The sequence below is a fragment of the Triticum aestivum genome, chromosome 1D (genome assembly GCF_018294505.1).
Source record: "Triticum aestivum cultivar Chinese Spring chromosome 1D, IWGSC CS RefSeq v2.1, whole genome shotgun sequence".
Classification (NCBI taxonomy): Eukaryota; Viridiplantae; Streptophyta; class Magnoliopsida; order Poales; family Poaceae; genus Triticum; species Triticum aestivum.
Window position 1 is genome coordinate 197,821,884 of NC_057796.1, and position 16,798 is coordinate 197,838,681.

The following is a 16,798-nucleotide window of genomic DNA, read 5'->3' on the forward strand; positions in this document are numbered from 1 at the left end:
TAGTGCCTCATCAGGTAGATGAACAGCCAAATGCACCATCACATCAAAGAAGGCTGGAGGATATATCTTCTCAAGGTCGCATAGGATAGTTGGTATCTTGTCTCTAAGACGCTCCAAAGCATCTATCCTGATATTCCTACTGCAGAGTTCCCTGAAGAATTGTCCCAACTCTGCAACTGCTCTGTATAAGTCAGGGCGGCCCAATCCTCTAAGGATAACAGGTAAAACCCTTTGAAGTAGGACGTGGCAGTCATGAGTTTTCAACCCTTGTACTTGTTTCCATCTGCACTGACTCTCCTTTCAGGGTTGGAAGCAAATCCATGTGGGAATCTCACACGTGACAGGACCTCGCAGAATTCTTTTCTTTTTACCTTGTCCAAGACGTACACAGCTGGTGCCATATCCCGTGGTTTACCTTCATCTTGCACCTGCAAATCCTTTCTGATACCCAGGTGTGTCAAATCAATCCTAGATTTTAAGGTATCTTTCGTCTTGCCTTCAATATTAAGAAGTGTGCCGATAATGCTGTCACATATATTTTTCTCGATGTGCATCACATCAAGATTATGCCGCAGATCCAAATCTTTCCAATACTCCAAGTCCCACAAAGTGGACCTGCGGGTAAACAATAATCTCTCTTCTACCCTGCCACGCTTCCTTTTCCCGCTACCATTACCAGGATGGTTTCCTGGTGTAATATGCCTGACCTTCTCTAATTCCACTTGCAACTCATCGGCGGTGAGCCTCTTTGGCGCATCACGGTTTTCATGCTTTGCATTGAACACATGTCTTCGGTATTTTCTAGGATGCGGCTTGTCCTTGGCAAGGAAACGGCGGTGTCCAATGTAACAGATCTTGCTAAGTATTGCGTATGACAGCGGATTCCTGTCACAGCGAACACATGCATTGTAACCATGTGTCGTTCCGACCCTGACATAGTGCCCAAAGCCGGATAATCATGGATGCACCAAATTATAACAGCACGCAGAAAGAAATCAGCTGGTGGGCTGCTATATAGGTCTCGAGTGAGAACACCCTTCCATAGCTGTTGAAGTTCCTCCACAAGAGGCTCCATGAACAAATCAAAATCCTTTCCAGGACTTTTTGGACCTGGGATGAGCAAGGCCATCATTGTAGTTTGATTCTTTGGTGCAGACATTTGGAGGCATGTTGTAAGGGATAACAAGCACTGGCCACATGCTATATGTGGCGCTCTGGTGGCCAAATGGGTTAAATCCATCTGAAGCTAAGCCAAGTCTAATGTGTCTCGGGTCAGCAGCAAACTCTTTTTGTGTTTATCATTGAAGCTTTTCCACTCACTACCATGAGATGGATGGCTCATTACATTCTGATCCTCATGTACTCCTGGTTCCTAGAATGCCACAGTACATCCTCTCTTGTTTCCAGCATCATGAAACAACCTCTGCAATCTTGGTATAATTGGAAAATGTCTCAGAACATTATGAGGAATCCTCTTCACAGCATCGCCATCTTTCCATCTTGATGATTTGCATTTCGGGCATTCACTTAAGTTGGCATAATCCTTCCGGATCAGAACACAATTATTCTTACAAACATGGATCATATCATATCCAATTCCAACTACACGAAGGAAATTCTTCATTTTACTGTAGGTGTGTGGCAGCTCAGACGCATCTGGGAAAGATTCGCGGAAAGCAGCCAACATCGCATCGAATGATTTGTTGGTCATCCTCTCAGATGTCTTCACCTGAAGAAAGGTGACCATAGCTGAGAATACTAACAGCTTATTTCCTGGGGTGACAGCAACATTGCATTGTTCCAACATGCGGGCCCACCGTTTTTCTTCTGCAGGTGAAAGTTCATGGAATGCACGAGCATTTCGTAGCATTGTTTCAATGTTGGTCAAACTCACTGGCTCCGCCACCACCACCTCCTCCTCCTCTTCCACCTGAGCATCAGGCAGATCAAGATGGTGATCTGCTGCTTCCACGTAGTCAATAACATTGACGTTCACAGCTTCACCATGATGAACCCACCTAGTATATGTGACCGACATCCCATACAAGTGTAGATGATTTTGCACAGTTGACTGGGGTCTTGTAACTAAATTCATACAACTGCTACACGGGCAGAGCACATCTGATTTCGGACCACCATACTCAGCTCTGATAAAGTTCATGAAGTTTTCAACCCCCTCGACATATGCAGCGGAGAATCTTCAAGCAGAAGTTATCCAAGTCATGTCCATATGTTAGACATACATTACAGGAAAAACATATATGCTTTTTTATGAAGTCCAGAAAAAAATACCTAGGTCGATGTCTAAAGCTATGGCAAGATATTTGGACGAGCAGATCTAAGTAACGAAATATATGTAAAGCTAATTCAGCAAACAGATTTGAGTGCCAAATTATGGCAGGCTGTTTCAGCAGTCAATGAGGCCGAGCACACAGCCATCAAACTATCGAAGGCCATCGCAGCAACAAAGATCGAGTATAAAATGGTGTAGAGCTATTTCACCTAACAGATTGGCTACTAGACCATGGCAATCTACGTCACAATAAATATATGGCAGTATATTTCAGCAACTAATCGGCCTTGGCATGCCATCTCAGCTAAGCAGATTGAGTGCAGAACAGGGCAAGGAAGCTTCTTAAGCAGAGCATATTGAAAGTAAACTACTTCGGCAAACAGTGAGATTAACAGCGTCTATCAGCTAACATTCAGCGCTACACCGACATGAACGGGGCCTCAGTCTAGAATGCGCGTACCGTGGGAGAAGCTAACCGCCGTGCGTCTCCACACGAACGTCGCCAGCGGTGGCGGCGCTGACCTTCGTGCGCCTCCACAAGAACGTAGCCAGAGGTGGTGGCGCGGCTAGAGGACGGCAGTCTATGAGAGCGTACTGTGGGAGCGAGAGGATCGCCGAACCGCGGCGCCGACGTATCAGCACGGCGAGGAGGGCGGCTTTGGCGGAGGGAATGGAGTGGAGGAGACAGTGGGAGGGGGGTTTGGGGAATATTATTGGCTAGTTGGCAGAAGGGCGGTTGAATCGGATTTGGGGGGAATTTTTGGGTGTGGGGGGGAGGATTTTCGCGTGGTGGGCGGGGGGAGTTTGGCGCATGGTCGGTTTCTCCAAGTGCAGTCCCACGTGTCAGTGAAGAGGCAAGCCGAAGTGCGTTCCGTTTGCGTGAGCCGTGTGCAGGACCGAACGTGTGTGGGGTGCAATGCGACCGCGACAGGAGTGCTGTGAGTGTACCGCCTTTTTTCCTTTTAAACTAGGTGCTTCGCCCCCTCAAAAAAAATTGTTGCTTCGCGCGATCCATCGATACTACTACTAGTAATCCGGTAATCCCGACTAAAACGGCGCGGGCGGGTCTTTTCCCGCGCGATATGCTGGGAGGTTGGCTTAGTTGGGTTTTTTAGGACGAGTAGTGCTACATCTACGTAATCCCAGTTACGTAATTAACATAATGTGAAACGTGTGAGCTGTTGATTGTAGATTGGGGGAGGGAGGGGCCCACCACCATGAAAATCAGGGGAGGAGAGAGAGAGGCAATTTACGTTAACCCTTTCCTAGGTTCCCGTAGATGTAGAAAGATGTGAAATGCGTGAATGTGTAGTGGACGTACTATTGGAGTGCCTAAGATAATTTGTGTATGTATAGACCCTATGTGTTTATTTTACTTCGCATGTTAGATTTGTCTCGGATCAATAAAAAGCAGAGTTGGTGATGATGGTGTGCCTGTCATCCTGCAATATAGGCCGTCCGATCTATATCTAACGGATAGGAAGGAAACTATGACAATTTACCCGCACTCCTCTCCACATTTGCAGATAAGGCTTTCCCTCGTTCATCCTTTTCTCCCACAAGATCTTGATCTTCCGTGCAACGCACGGGCATCTTGCTAGTACTCCTACAATATGTATATTATTGTGAAAGTTCATATACACTGGCCGAGATTAATGCAAACACGGCAGATTTTCATTACATTTCAAACTTTTATAGGACAGAAAAATAAAAGAAACCCGACCCTAAACCTATTATACGGTGGCGACCGACGTCCTCCATCTGCGATCTCTATGTACGGGGACGGGGTTCAAGACCCGTGAAGTGAAGGTGCAGTCTCCGGCGAGGAAGAGTAGAACACGGGATACGGACCGGCCAGTTGGCACACCATGCCCTGCCGCCTCCCATGCCCTACTCATCCTCGGAGGAGTCCCCGACCTCGGCGGTGCTGGACGTTGGATGGCGGCAAGTAGGACGCTTGGCTGACGGTGCTCCCGTCGTCGGCCGCCAGCGTGGCCACCGCTTGTGCGGTCGCGTCCGCGTCCGGCTACGCCGCTATTGCGTCGCGAGAGGCGACTTGAGCGAGGGCGGCGACCTCGAGCTTCATCCCCGAAGACAAGCTCTCCCGCAAAGCGTCCGCACTTGCGGTCATGGCGGACGTGGTGCCAGGTAGGAGGACGATGTGCTATGGTGTGGAGGTTAGCTGGGCGTTGCCGCTTTAAGTAGCGCATTCCGGTGAGGCCAAGCGTCTGGGTGCGTCATTAAGTCGCCGGAGTTGGTTCCTCGGGCACCGAGCCTCTTAACGACGACATACGAACGGATGGCATGAATGCAGCCAGCTGGCGCCGGCTGGGAAAGCACCGCACAACGGCGCGAGGGACGAGGGTTTTGGTGTGCCAGGGTAGTCAGCTGCGGTCGTGGCAACGTTGGAGATGCCCTTTGCTCACATGCGATCCCCGCATGTCATTGAAAAAGCAAGATGACCCGGCGTGGTCTCAGGTCCAGAGGATGTAGTTGGCCGCGCTACACCACTCCGCGGACGCGTCGCGATGCCCCGTGCATCCTCGATGAGCCAGGTGTTGGGGTGTGTTTGGATTGTGGCCAAAGTGCACCTTACCAAAATTTTGGTCATGGCCCAAAGATTGGTCTTTGTTTGGATGGTTGCCATTTTTTGGCATGCCAATGAACTCTAGCCAACTCTAGTTCATTTTTCTTGCCAATGTCGGCCAAATCATGGGCAACCAATACCTCAACCAAAATTTTGGTCATGACCCAAAGATTGGTCTTTGTTTGGATGGTTGCCATTTCTTTGGCATGCCAATGAACTCTAGCCAACTCTAGTTCATTTTTCTTGCCAATGTCGGCCAAATCATGGGCAACCAATACCTCAACCAAAATTTTGGCTACCCAATGCTTTGATGGGGCAACCTTGGGTACAAACCAAACATACCGTTGGTCGTGCCACAACACTAACGCCACCCTCGGCACACTGAAACCGACCGTGTCTAGCGACGATATGAGTGTGTCGCTCACCGCGGTCGCCGTGTCCAGAGGCGGTGCTGGAGCTGCGCCCCGTTGTTGGCCCCAACGACCCACATGAACGGTTGTCGGTGGCGAGGAGGTCGTGGGCCAGCTCCTCCATTGGACTAGTCTGCGCTACATCGTCCCGACGGGTGTGCCCCACATGTCGGTTTCCCTGTTTTCCCGGCCATATTCGAGCGTCAGTGCTCCGCGTTGCGCATTAGGCCTTTCACTATGTAGGCCAAGCGAGACAACTTATTGTTTATTTGAGCCATTCAAGTATAATCATGTGGCGTTTGCTTATTTCTCATTCCTCTCCAACCCTCTTCTCCATCGATCATGTCGCCCTCCAGTCGAGTCCATCCTCCCACATGCCTCATTTGAACATTCCGCCGAGTATCATTCGCATGTACCCACCCTAGTCCTCTTTCAATAGATCTCCGGACCCCGAGATGAAATCGAGAGGGAACGAGTGGGGGCACGTGATACCTAAGGCGGATTCAAAATTTTGAACCGGTGATCATAGCATCCGCAAATCATATATAAAGGGTATTCAATGTTCATTTCGTTTTTGAACGTACAATATACTGCCCCTATCCTTTCTAGTTTACATATAAGTTTTATGTGTAGTCAAAGTATCTCTACTTATCTAAAAGGTATCAACATTCAACAACGCCCAATCAATATTGTTAGATTCGTACGTACTCCTAGATTTGTACTCGAGATGGTTTCCAATTTGATTGACAAGATTAATAGTACATGAGATGTATAATGTGAAAATTATATCATTGGAAACTCCTTTCACATACGAATTTGACCGTATGCTTTGTGTAAGTTGCATGTCATATACTATTACTCTAACATTTGGTCAAAGTTAGCCTCGAAAAACGCATTAGACCCTTATGCTTTGTGTAAGTTGCATGTCATATATTATTACTCTAACATTTGTGTAAGTTGCATGTCATATATTATTACTCTAACATTTGGTCAAAGTAGCATAGTGGAAGTGGATCCTCTGACGTAGGTATCCCTGCCTTACCCTCCCTTTCGGTCACTTACTGGCGGACCCCATGCTTGCTAGGCCCCGCATGTCAGTTACTCAATGGGTTCGGCCACGTCAGGGGATCCTCATCCGTAGTATACTCCCTCTGTTTTTATTTACTCCGCATAAAACGGAGGGAGTGGTGGTATAATAAATGACATGGGCGGGGGAGGGGAGGGACGTCGGTTTGCTCTCAACTGCGGTCCCACAAGCGAGCGAAAACGCAAGACGAAGCACGTTCCATTCGGTGAGCGACGTGGAGGGTCCAGCGTGCCGGGCTGCAACGCGAACGCGACAAGAGCGATGTACAGTCAAAACCGATTGACCGGTCGTCACTGGAACCACTATTCACACCAGAACCTTCGCTGCTCGGCCTACGCCAGCCACTGCCCTGAAACCACACCAAATCTCCAGCCCATTCCCCCACCTTTCGATCCCCTAGCCCGCATCAAGCGTCCCCTAGTTCGCCGGAAAGCCATGCGCCGCAAGATCACTTACTACAAGATGCTGACGCCGGAGCGCCACGCAGAAATCGCGGCGGCGGTCGGCGCCACAGACCTCCGTTCCCAAGCTCGCTTTGCGGTGGGCCAATCCCCGAGTTCTCTGGAGCCAAGCTACGAGGAGGAGGAAGCCGATCCAATGTTCATGGCGGAGGTCGCGGCGCAGAAGGCCCCCGATGGGTATGAGACGATGGATGTCGACTTTGTGCCGGCGTCCGAGTCCCCCATGGTGCAGGCGGACCAGCGGTTCAACATGGCAATACTAAAGGAGGACCGGGAGGCACAGGCTCAACTCGACGCGGAGCGCGTGCATGCCGCTGCCATCGAGGCTGTCCTGCAGGCGGAACCGGATGTCGTGGATGTGAACCGGGCGGCGGAGGCTCAACTTGAGGCGGAGCGCGCGGATGCCGCTGCCATCGAGGCCTTCCTGCAGGCTAAACCGGACGTCCTGGACTTGAACCGGGCAGCAGAGGCTCGACTCGATGCAGAGCGCGCGGATGCCGCTCTCATCGACGCCCTCCTACAGGGGGAACCGGACGTCCTGGACTTGAACCGGGCGGCGGAGGCTCGACTCGACGCGGAGCGCGCGGATGCCGCTGCCATCGAGGCCCTCCTGCAGGCAGAACCGGACGTCCTTAACTTGAACCGAGCTGTGCTCTCGTCCGTGCAGAGCGCCCGCACGCTCCGCTTGAACGAGTAGCTGGAGGCCGAGGACAACCACGGTGCGGAGACACACGTCGGCAGCGACGGCTGGTTCGCGCCGGCAGCCAAAGACGACGAGGTCGTCTCTTTCCGCGAGCAGTCATAGTTTTTCTTTATGTTGTTGTTTTTATGGATCTTTTGCTGTGTAAAAACATATATTTGTTATGCAAGTCGCCTGACTTGGGTCAGTCTACCATTTCAGGCGGTTGGATGAATATCCTACGTCTCCTAACCCTTCTTTCCTTCTTCCTCACCTCTTCTTCTTCCCCAACAGACCACCGCACGGGCCGTACGGATACTCCCCAACATGCGGTTGGATAAACATACTCTATGAACGAAAATTATGTGTCAGCGATAGGATGGCTGAGTTTGGTTTGTTCACATGCGACAACATGTGTCAGTGAGGGTGCGTTCCCTTGGTTGGGTTTGCGGCGTGCAGGAGCGACTGTGCGAGGGTGCGGTGCGACCGCGGCGTGCAGGAGCGACCGTGTGAGGGTGCGGTGCGACCGCGACAGCCGTGCGCAAGTGTACCTCCTTCTCATTTTGAAAACTTTAGGCAAGCTTGGCAAAAATGTGTGGCGAAGTTTGGGAATGCAAGGCCTAGACCCAAACAGGATAAGTACGTAAGTACTAGGAGTACTAGTGTTAAAAAAGAAAGGCGAGGTTTTCCTTCGCGAGATTTAATCGATACAAATCCTCGTTTCACGTGTCAATTAATGCATATTTTTTCTCCAAAGACCAAAGAGCTAACCATCTCACTCCTCATCGCTTGATTAATGCAGCGCCATGCAAACCAACCTTCTCACTTCCGCATGCATGCAGGGGATATTAATGTCCTTGGTTGCTAACCCCATCAATTTTGCCTCGATTAGTGTTAGTGGCCCTTTGCAAATTGTAATTTTGATATACTGGCCTTGTGTACAAAAAAATGGAGGTAGTAACTATATTTGACTTCCTTCCCCATTGCGGTGACGTCGACGATATCTTTTTTTTGTGGTTTGGCGAAGGGCGTTCGACGGAGAACACCATTGAGGGAGACCACGGTAAGTCGTTCGCAAGTGCCGCCTGCAAGCCGAGACAACCGCCTTATTTGCATCCAGGAAGTCCTTTACTAGTACTACTAGGAGTACTAGTGCGGTGAGATGGTTTCTCGAAGAAGACGATGGAGAAGCGGAGGCAGCGAAGAGTGAAATGATGGTTGCTTCATCCGTGCTTTTGCGATTTGACGCCTCGCTGCTTTGTGATTTGTGATAGAAGGGACAAGGGAGTAGACTCTGTGCTCTATAATGTACTACATGCGTCCAAGCATGGGAGAAAGAGGAGAGATGTTGCATTTTTCTATTCCTTCAATCAATCAATCAATCAGGGAGCTTCGGTTCCATCTTTTTGGCTTTGGCAACACCGTCCACAATGGTTCCCACGATGCCAAAAGCTATTTTCAGATTTGGCTACACATTGTGGATTCCCTTAACCGTACCACTTGGTTTTGCTCCTGTGTGCTATCTATACAAATCTCAATTATATTGATCTAAAAAATTATAGAATCAAGATTAGTAAAAAGGAGGTGATTTTGCCGCGCGGATGGCGGGGGAAGTTTCTTATTTGAGCAATGCTACATCCACGTAATGGTTTACGTAAAGTTACGAATTGATGTGATGTGGGACTATTTGATTGGATTAAAGGAGAGGATTAGGCCCACCCCACCTGAAAATCAGGGGGGCATATATAGATTAGATGGAAAGTATATGTAGCAACTACGTAGCCCTTTGTAAGTCTAGGATTAGGCTTCTTATTTTCGGAGCACGTTGTCCTGGCGGTTTGCTAACATGCGGTCCCACGTGTCAGTGCTTTACCAAGCCGATCCGCGTCCCACATGAGGCAGAACAACGGTAGAAGCAACACGTGGTTAAGTTGAAGAAGATGAGGGAGAAGCGGATTCAGCAATGAGTGAAATGATGGTTGCTTCGTCCCTCCAACTTAACTACGGGAAAGGTGCAGCTTGTGATTTGACGCCTCATTGCTCATTACTACGCCGGCGCCATGACTGGGGTGCTTCACCCCGGCTACTCTGCACTGTATTCTGGTATGGCACATGGACCCGGTAGCTTGATATCCCACATGTCGGCGAAAGGGACTAGAAGATTTATGAAAGTGAGCGCTCCACTCTTACGACGGAGGAGTAGACGACACGACGACCCAGTGAACTGTCACTTGTAGTACTGTATAGTACTATAGTTTTGCTGTTTCGCACGATCCATCGATACAAACCCGATTAAACAGGAAAGGGCGGGATTTTTCCCGCGCGGTAGATGATAGTGGCCATACATTTCAAAGGCAATTTTAATGTATGCAAACTGAATAATTATAAGTAACAATATGATATCTAGTAAAACTAAAAACACATATGATTTATTGTGTTAGAGTGTAGTAGTAGTGCTGTATTGCATATTTGTTAGATGTAACATGCGAGAACGTGTAGAGATGTAGTTTTGGAGGGCCTACAGAGAGAAAAGCGTAATACAGTCACCGAACTTCAGAATAAGCTGATTACGGTCACTATATACGTTTTGCGGTGATTATACGGTCACTTGCTCACAGTTCAGCTTCGGATTGCACTCTGTTGACCGGCCAAATAGTCTGCGTGGCGCCATGTTGACTAGTTAAATTGACCACGTTCCTTGTGGGTCCCACCTGTCAGTTCGCATAGGCAAAAGGTCAGATAAACACAAATTTACGCAGGCGCGACAAGGCTCCAATCCGTGCGCGGGGATCACCTGGTTGTGTATGTGTCTGTCAGGGCCTGATGTGTGCGCATGCACGTGTAGGTTGAGCACTTGAGCGTGAGAGTGTGTGTTGGTCGTGTGGTGTACTGGTGTGTGCATGCATGCGTGCGTGTGTGTGTGTGTTGCGTGCGTGCGCGTGAGTGTTGCATGCGTGTGTGGCTGCGTGTGTACGTGTGAGTGTTGCGTGCGTGCGTGGGTGCATGTGTTTGTGTGAGTGTTGCGTGGATGCAGTTCGTGTGCATGCGTGCGTGTGTGTATAATCACCACACCAGCTCCTGTGTGTTAAAACAGACGGCTCAGCATACCAATACAAGGCCACCTAGTACGCTGTGCCCGCGGTCATGACTTCGAACCACCGTCCAAATATTTTTTGTCGTTTGTTTTCATTCTTACTAGCAAGATGCCCGTGCATTGCACGTAACATCAAGATGCATTTGTATGACTTGTTGATCTTGTGAGAGAAAAGGATGAACGAGGGAAGGCCTTATTTGCAAATGTGGAGAGGTGTGCGGGTACCTTTTGGCAAAATTGCCATAGTTTCTTTCCTATCCGTCAGATATAAATCGGACGGCCTATATTGCAGGATGGCAGGCACACCATCATCACCAACTCTGTTTTTTATAAGAGTGTATTTTATGTATTTTATAAGAGTGTAGATGTAGAGTAGATACAAGTCGACAGGTGGGCACGATGGTAGTGAGATAATGTGATGCAACACTAGAGGTGCCATGTGGAGCGTTTAACTTGTCAACTAGTCATGTCATGAGCAAATACAGAGTTGTATGGTGAGCCCATGACTGTATAATAACCACTAAACGTAAATGGTGACCGTAATGAGTGGATTCTGAAGTCCAATGTATGTATCGTGCTTTTGCTTCAAATACAATGATCGTCATTGCATATATCGCGAGAGAAAGATGAAACATGCGTGAATTTTCTGGGGGCTTACTTTTAGAGGACCTGGAGATAGTTTTGTGTGCATACGTGAAAGGAGCGTACAGGGGGGGTATGCGATGGAGAGAGAGATGCTCTTCCTTTCTCTTTATTATGACTAACTTTGTATATAGTATAAAAATATACAAATTCACAGTGCGGAATAAATATCATTGTGGGCACCATGCAATGCAAATTAGCGTTCGTACTCCTCCATATAACTTTGTAATGTTGTATATATGTAGAAACTCTAAAATAATTTTTTGGCCAGACTTTATTCAAAAGGAATGTTGTATGCGAAAAAAACGTGAAGAGAGGGCTTTTTAGATCAATGGGGTACGTGATGTAACATGTGTGAATGTGTAGTTGATGCATTTGGCGGGGCCTAGAGAGGTATGTGTGTGTATTACGTATTCGAGAGAGGCATGGATAGAGGGGCCGACGGGGGGGGGGGCGTGGGAGAGATAGCACGAGAAATGAGAGTGGTCTAGAGAGAGAGAGACGAATATGACGTCACGACAAGAGATTCCATTCCCTTGAGTGTGTATATGCAAGGGGGGAGGGAATAGAGGCACAAGGAGAAATTTTCGGTGTGTGTGGTGTTTGTGTTGGTATGTGTGGGTGTGAGAAGATAATGAGACGTGGGGGCAGAGGGTGTGTCGCCGCGTGAGGTCCGGTGGGTCGAGGTGAGGCCCTTCGTTCGGTTCCGACCTGCGCCACATTGGTCGGCCCGTGACGAATTTAGGAAGACCCATGGATGACTAGTCGTACAAGACAAAGATAGCAGAATTGTGAAGGACTCTATGTCCACTGACAAAGCCGGCTAGGATTTGTAACCCTAGGTTCTCGAACTAAGGTAACCCCTTTATCTCTGATATTACTATTCATCCAACCTAACTTTAAGGGGCATCCTACAGAATGCTCTGCTAGAATCATACTCGTTGATTAGGAAGAGAGGTGTGAGACAATGCGTGAGAGACAGGTGTAAAGATAATGTGCGTACATGAGACACGTAGGCAGGTCCATGTATATAGAAAGGGTCGATGAGGATTGTGCGTGTGTATGTTTGCGAGAGGAAGAGTGCTTGTGATAAAGGTTAGTGAAAACAGTCGTAAATGGATACGAGAGGGAGGGAGGGTTATTTCTAGAGCATGTGTGCGAGAAAGACACCTCGGGAGAGAGTGTGTGAGCATGTGTGAGAGACCACCGATGGAGAGTGAAATTGCACGTAAAAGACTGCTCTACACATTGATTAAAGATATAAATTGTATCCAAATATTAGGATGGGATCATGATATTTGCAATTCGCGTAAGGAGCGGTCATTGATCCATCATACATCTAGATTCTATCGAATTTGAGCATGTCTATGTTATTATTCGACACAATTGATCCACATAGTTAGTATTTTGAACTCCAGACAATGCATCGCTTTAGCAATCGAATATAAACGTGAGTATAGTTCATGTTGTGTGTGTAAAGCACATTATATATACGAAAGTTACACAATGGACATTATAAATAGCTACCTATGAACTAGCATACATTTGAATTCAACTTAAGGTGGTTAAAAAAATTGAATTCAACATGAAGTCCATTCAATTATTTGAATTTGATATCATGGCATTTGTAAACCATACCTAAATTATGGGGGCACCAATCTTTGCTCTGATTTTGTACATAATAGCATATGTAGTCGTGTACAAAATAGATTCAAATTTAGCTCCTCCATTCCAAAATAATCGTAGTTGTAGGATTTTCAAGTGTCAAAATTTCGAAAAGAAGCGGATAATTTAATGAGGTTTTCAAACATACAAGGTCAAATATAACGTTGTCTATTTAGGTCAATCCTCATAGTTCAAGAGTACTCTAAACGTGAATGCTTGTGTTTCAAAATTTTGAACGAAGCGCCAAAAGAGCCTTTACTCACCCGAAACCGTGTGAGACCAATGTTTGGTAGTACAAGGAAATTACTTTTCTAATAACTCCGACCCGTGAAACCTACCGGCCCGACGTCCAAAGGTCTAAACCGGGGTAGGTTTGTAGCTTCATCTAGACGCCACGCAACCGCATCCGAAAAACATTCATACACAATGGCCGCCTAAGCACACATGCGCGCGGCCGAAATCGCTCCCGCCCACTATTTGGACACCTGGGATTACCATCCTACCCCCGACCCGCAGTAGGTCCGAAATTTAAGAGGGGGCAAAGTTTGTACTTTCCCCAAATTTCAAAGAAGCGCGTCCCATCTTCTGTTCAAAAAAGCCAAAAACAAGCGCGTCCCAGACCGAAACATGGCCCCCCCCACCCATCCGATTCCCCATTCGTACTCCGTGGGCGCCAAAACTACCTCTCCACCAGCCGCGAAACCCGGGCGTCCTCCGTCCGCCACCCCATCCCACCCATCAACCGCCACCCTCCTCCATCACGCCGGAGCCGATACCCCGACGTCGTCGTCCACCGCAACCTCAACCGCAACACCCTCCGCGGCTAGTAGTTGAAGCCGAGGCCGAGCCGTCCGTACCCGAGCCAGTTCAACCACACCGTCCTGCGCCTCACCGCTGCCGCTCCAACTTCGCCACCCTCCACCGCACCGGAGCTGTTCCTGCTACGCCGTCCTTCGCCGCCTCGGATCTGCTACCCCTCCGCCGACATACGGCCACGGCAACACAGTCAACAATTTGGCCATGGGTTCGTCCAAGCCTGCACCCTCCAGAACATCGGTTTCCCCGGTAAAAAGAAGAAGATCGGCGCAACATGTGGAGGTGACCACACCGGCAACCGAAAAAGGTACTCCTCTTCCCTTATTCGTGCAAATCTAACATCTCTGCTTGCACGGTATTCATCCCACAGAAGACACTAGTTGACCGCTTCTTCTTGATACTAGATGTTCCTAGTAACTCGCTATGCACAAGGTTTCTCCTCATATACTATTTCACCTTAGCTAGAGGTCCGTCGCCCCCCTGAATTTCAATTTCTGGCCAGTTGATTCCCAATTAACGGAAGCATTCCCCGGCGTAACAGGCGCTAGTACGCCTATTACGCCGGGGAAGCAGCGCCTTGGTGTTTATCTTAGGGGCGTGTGCGGCCTAGAGCTACTGGCGCCCGATCTGGAGGTCGGCCGGGATTAAAGGGATGGCCTGGGGGCGCTGCCAAGCACGGCGGTGGTGTGAGGTCGATGGGAGGGCGGGGCGGCGGAGGCAGGGGTCTAGGCCGGTGGTCGCTGGCGGTTGGAGAAATATCATCAACAGTGACTGGCGGGAGGTAGACGAAGGCCATCTGCCCGTTCCTTATAGATCGGACGGTTCATTAAAAAAATTGACTGACCTATTTATTTTCAGTCGACTGTTATCTTAGATATGACCACATGTGGTGGTGTGCTGGAGGAGTACCTGCATTTCCTATGCTCATATATTACAAAATCATACGGAGTAGAATCTAATTTTGTTTGCCATGCAATGTTGTAGAGCTATCATATGTCTCCTGTCATTTATTTTTCAGCCACCTGCTATCTGCTACTTTTACAGTGCACTAGTTCTGCACACACTTCACCCTTACTCTCACTATTGTGTTTTTATGCAAGGGTATTTCAGACTCTGCTGCCATGAGAGAAGCCAAAAAGAAAAGAGAGAAGTTGCTCCAGCTTCGTGTGCGGTTAGGCAAGACACGTTACAGCGCTATAAAGGGTGCAGTGTCAGCAGATGGAGACGGTAAACGTAGCTCTGGAGTTGATGACCTCGCTCGCAATGAACCACCATCCTAGGTGCTTGCTTTAACTTCACGGTGTCATATGTGGTTGCATGTTCCATATGGTGTCTAGCTTGTATTCGAAAGGCCGAAGTCGGTAAGATAAGGAAAGATATATTTTTTACATGAACCACCATCCCGTGAGCACCAGAAGACAAATAGCTAGTCAGGGCACTGGCCGAGCCAGTGACAAGCCCAACAAAGATAGGCATCACCTGGAAGCCAACTAAAAAGCTGCGATGGTGGCGAAGCAGCCCGCCTCCCACCAGGCTCTCAGGTCCTAGATGATCATGCTCACCACTCCAGCCGGATGTCTAGCTTGTATTGCTTCCAATTTGGTTAAATTGCATCTGCTTAGCTTACACATTATACCTTTGAATATGACATGCCTTTCTGTTTTTGGTACATACTAGTACATCTGTGTATTAACCATGTTCTTACATCAAACTAATGTTCTTGTGTATCCCTCATCAATCACTTATGACGAGGCAGGCAGGCAAGGGGACTACTCCTCATTTAAAGAATGCAGCGTCTGCCTCCCGACATGATTCTCAAGAAACAGAGATGCTAGATGAAGATAGTGAACGTAGCTCTGTAGTTGATTACAGCATTTCCCCTACACTAGCATCGCAGGTGCTTGCTCTAACTTGGCAGCGTGATATGTGGTTGCATGTTGCATATGGTGTCTAGATTGTAATTCTTCCAATCTGGTTAAACTGCATGTGCTAGTCTCCTTAGCTTATACATTATACCTGTTAATGTGACATGCCTTTCTATATTTAGTACATAGTACATCTGTCTATTAAGCATGTCCTTACATAAGACTATTGTTTTTTCTATCCCGCATCAATCAACATGACGAGACACCTTTAGTATATGCAGTGCGATATTAGTTGCATCTTTCATATTATTTATAGCATGCGCTGCTTCTAATTTGTTGAAATTCCATTTATGATGGGACGCTTTTAACTTGGCAGAGTCATATTGGTTGCATCTTTCATGTGGTGTCTAGCTTGCATTGCTTCTTATTTGCTGGAATGGTTTCTGCTTAGTTTACACAAACAGTTGTGAACATGCCATGTCGTCCTGTTTTTCGTACATATTCCATCCTGGTATCATGTGTTTGCCTTACATCAAAGTAGTGATTGTCAGTATCATGCATGAATGAGTTCTGAAGAGAGAATTTTATTGCTTTTTCTTGTCGGTTTTACTTGACAATTCAAAATCAATAAAGCGGAAGGAAGTTAGCAAGGCAGCGGATAAAGGTGCTACTTCCAAACGGAGGGCCTCTACAGTTTCTACTCCTCCACACCCCCAAGATGATTTCCAAGACAACACATGCATAGACACTCAACAAAGCTGTGTTTATGATGAGCACGTCTCCCCTAGTGCAGCATCACCGGTGCTCCCTCTAACTTGGCACTGTTATATGTGGTTGCATATTATGTGTGATGTCTAGCTTGTATTGCTTCTAATTTTGTTGAATTCCATCTGCTTACTTTACACATTATACTTGAATAAGACATGTGTTCCTGTTTCTAGAACATACAATATCTGTCTATCACACCATGTTCTTACATCAAATTACTACTGTTGTGTAACCTGCAACAATCACTTATCATAAGACACGTTTGACTTCGGAGTGTGATATAGGTTACATCTCACATTCTTTTCTAGCTTGTACTACTAATTTGTTGAAATGGCACTTATGACGAGACAGTTTTAACTTGGTAGAGTGATATTCGTTGCATCTTTCATATGGTGTCTAGCTTTCATTGCTTCTAATTTGTTGAAATGCCT